Here is a 4466-nt window from a genome sequence, read left to right as displayed (position 1 = left end):
ACAGCACTGTTCTGACTTGTTTTGGATAAAGAAAGTTGGATTTAAATTTTTTTTTTAATTCTAGATCTCTCCCTCTGTCTTTCACATCAAATCCAAATAAGGCTGATCACCTTAGCGAAGCTGTTATTCCCCCGGGGTAACGCCGCACAGAAAGCCAAATGTTATCAAGCGCACGCCCCTGCATATTTTGCTCCGCCATGACACTTGACTCATTCATCTCTCCTTCCTTTATTTAACCAAGTGCTGGGAGGTCAGAGGCCGTCCGCTCGCGCGTCCCTGGGCCAAAGGGCACGGCCCGGGGGGTTGGTTGGTTGGTCCCCCAGCGGAGGGGGGTGGGGACAGTTCTCCCAGCGGACGGTGGGGGTGGGGCCCCAGCAGAATGGGCCGCAGGGACAGCTCCGCCCCCCTCTCTGTCCCCACCCATCCATCACCACAGTGTGAGCTCTGCTGACATGCACGGCTGCCTCTTCACAGTCACATATTCAGGGCGCTGTGCCGTTCCGCTTCTCACCGGCCAGGCCACATCTCACGGCGCACAGAGACGGGACACGGCTTTGCCACTGTGCAGCCAAAATCCGAGTATCGAGGATTAAGGGATTTTTTTTTACTATTTCATACTTAAAGCCCATTCAAGATAAATGTTGTGATCTGGAATGATAATATAACAGTGGGGTGGCAGTATGGCGTAGTGGTAAAGGTTGCTGGTTTGATTCCCTGCTGGGACACTGCTCCTATACACTTTTGCAAGGTACTTAACCCACAATCGCCTCAGTAAATATCCAGCTGTACAAATGGATAGCGTTTAAAAGTTGTACGCTATGAAAGTCACTCTGGATAAGAGCTAAATGACAATGATGTAATGTTAAGTAATATGAACGGCGATCATGGTTGTGGTTCAGAAAGAAAGTTAAGAAAGATAAGCAATAAAATAATGCTGATGCTGATGATGGCTGTGAAGATGATCCTGGTGATCAGTAGGGACATGAACTGGTATGTGTATTTTACCGTAGCCCACACCGCACATTGCGAGTGAATTGATTTTTGTTTGGCTGATTTCCTCAGCGATGAGGCAGCGTCTCTCTTCGTCCCGGCAGGACCGGTGTTGCAGAAGAGCGGGGGCTCTCCAATCAGCTGGAGCCAGGCGTTAATGATGCGCACTCATTTATCACTGTCAGCCGAACCGTCCAGGAGAGCCAGGGGGGAGGGGGGGGGGGGGGGGGGGGGGAGTGAGCAGCAGCCCGGCCCCTGAGCTTGTCTGCTGGGTGTTTGTGCGGTGCGACTCCCAGGCCTGCGGGCCTACCGGTCTGCACCTGGGAGTGGGGAGCGGGGTCGATTGCCAAAGATAGCGTATCGCCCCAAACACCACGCCACGCTACCCAGTACTCTCACAGCCGCAGCTCCCAGCTCACTGAACACAAATAATAAATTTACACATGCTTTATGGTGGCAGTAGCTTGCTCGAAGGAAACCTAAATCTGTTCCCTCTCATGTATACGCGTCTTACTTACATATTTGGTTGTGTATATCTAATTAGGGCTTGCAGTCCATTTAAAGTTTTAAGGAAAAAGTGTAATAAGCGTTTGAAAGTGAGATAGAGGGGAAGGGCTCAGTTGGATGTACCAAGTTCTCATCAGCTAATGACTATAACATTGCTTATTCCTAAACCTGTGGTTCAGCCAATCAAACACTTTCTCTGGGTTTTATTTCTTGCAGAACTTTCCTAGGCACTTTGCGAGCTGCATCACAATCACATCTGATCAAGCTAACACCCAGATTTGGGAGGTGAGTTATCACTAAGTCAGAGGCTACAGTTCCTCTCCCACCTAAAGCTGTCTGTCAGAGTCTGACACTGTGTCTGATTCTGGCATATCGAATGGCCAGAGTGTGGCCTCAGTGCTCGTTTGGGTTGTAGATGTTTGTTTGTGGCAGTTGAATCATTCTCAGAGTGACTCACTGGCATCTCCTGGCTCTGTCTGATCTAGTGAGGGAGCGATTTTTTTCGCATGCTGTAAAACGTCACCGTGCATGAAGATTGCTTTCCTTCGACACCTGTCCCATTTTAAAAAGGTAACATCGGGATGCAGACAACACAACGGGAACACGTGACTGAATGAATGGATGAATGAATGAATGAATGAATGAATGAATGAAACAATGGTTTAAACAGATTTTTTGACTGACACCATTACACACCATGTTTGAACTCATTTTCTTAAAACCCAGATGAGAAGTCAATGGGCACAAAAATGGTTTATCAGAGCTGAGATCAGAGCAGGATCTGTGAGTGGAATCCAGCTCTGGATTCTGCATTGGCATCGAAGTGTCATGAGCTCAGACGAGGCTGTTTCCCACAGTCCTTCCCAGAGAGGCGAGCTGCACGTCTTCTTTCCAGATCTTCATTTCCTGCGCTGACTCGTTGCCTTCCTCTGCCGACGGTCACATTTGCACAGTTTATGAGCCTGGGAGGGGGCTGGGTGTGTTCATCCATGTTCTGCCATTGTTTTTCCATAGAGCTGTGGAAATTAATGACGGTGGAAAGGGTTTCACACCCTAGCATTTTTACCCTGCATGAAGTGACTGGGTCACATGAACTGTGCTCTTGCTGAAATGCATGGTGTTTCGCCATGGTGCACAAACACCTCTGCATTGTAATAATAGCAATTTAAATAAATGTGCAGGCTGTGTGTATTGGAACAGGTTATTTTCAAGGACGGGTGAGGCAGTGGATGGCATATTAGCAAGTTAGCTGGGTTATCAGTGTGTTGTTATTAGAGGTCATGTTAGTATCATAAGTTTCTTGCAAATGTAAGTTAGCAGTAACAGCTCTTGAATGCAGGTGTGAGCTTCAATACATGAGAATACTGGGTTAGACTGAGATTCATTTGAATCCATTTGACCTTTGACCCTCTTTTCCATTGTAGTGGTGGTGATGACATCATCTCCCTGAGAGAGTTGAATTGTTTTCCTTACAGTGAAGACCTATAAGATTCACAGCTGACTCACATCCTCACCATGGCGGTTAACATATATGGACGCACATTCAGTTAGCAGAGATCACCTTGAGTGCAACCCAGATAACTGGACTTCACTATGAAGGTGTGCTCCCCGGCTCCCTCTTCTGGCTGAACCAAAGAAGGCCCCCCCTATTGTCTGCTCCCTCTCCTCCACACCTTCCACCCCCACCCCCTTCACCCTCCCCAGGAGACATCTGCGCTGCACCAGAGAGGAGCAGCAGGCCCCGTCTCCATAGAAACAGCGCAGAACTCCCCAGATTGGGCAGCCGCCTGAATCAAAAGACGTCTGGGGTCGGAGGTCGAGTCTAACGTACCGCCGTGCTACTGTTGTGATCAGCTGTTCCCCCCCTACACACACCACCGCTTATTGAAATGGATGTCAGAAGGCAAGGGTTAATCAAGGTCGCGGTGACTGGCAGCTGGGTCTGTTATCAGATGGGGGGGGGGGGGGGGGGGGGAGGTGGTTACCAGGGCTGGGGGTGAATTGGGGGAGGCGGGGGGTTGAGAGCAAAAAGTATGTCAAGCCAATAGAAAGATAAAGGTCCTCACAATTTTTTGGTTGGCCTTCAGCCTTTGTCAAGAGTCTCTTTCTACATATGAAGATGTTCCCTCATCCGTTAGAGCACAGAGGGCGCGTGCTTTCATAGGATACACATGAGGCTGGCTCAAAGCTAACTCTAAAGGAGACTGATGCTGCAGTGCTAGGTGTGGTTGTAGAGCTGTGGGCTGCTTAGCAAGACAGACAGTTTCAGACAGAGTCTGAGGCAGCGTGCAGTCCGAGGAACATCACCCACACAGCTCTGGGGCTGGCGGGGGCACCAGGCCGGAGGGCTCTTTGCTTGCTCGGGTTGCACTTTTTTTTCTATCACAGTTGAGAGACGTTCTTCTGCTGTCACATGGAGCAGGGACGGCTGCCACCCCTGGCTCCGCCCCCCTGGGAACAGAGGGTTGCCACGTCATTGCCATTGAGCCCCATCTGTTTGAAAATGGGCCTTTTTCATTTTTCATATTAATGAGTACTATTATGTGCTAATAAAGACAGACTGATGGAAAGACAGACAGCTGTACAGACAGACAGACAAACAGAAAGACAGATTAGTTAGACAGATTAACAAGTTAGTGCCAATAGGTCCCTTTATTTATGGTAAATATTCATTACATAATGTGAAAGTGTCTGCAGAAAGTGAGTGAAATTTTCCGACTATAACAGTGGATGTGCAATAAAACAGTCAATATAAGTTGTCTGCTGAATACAGATTTGAAGTCCAACTGGGCCCTGAGGGGAAGAACATCTGACATCATCACATCATAATGCAATTCCATTGTGCAATGCTTGTAACTGTAGACTGCGGGTTTGAATCCTAACGTGGGCACTGCTGTTAAACCTTTGAGTAAAATGCTCAGAACTGCTGCTATGAATATTTAAATGTAAATTGATAACACATTATGGGT

Source organism: Megalops cyprinoides, chromosome 12 (genome assembly GCF_013368585.1).
Source record: "Megalops cyprinoides isolate fMegCyp1 chromosome 12, fMegCyp1.pri, whole genome shotgun sequence".
NCBI lineage: Eukaryota > Metazoa > Chordata > Actinopteri > Elopiformes > Megalopidae > Megalops > Megalops cyprinoides.
This window is presented reverse-complemented; position numbering follows the sequence as displayed.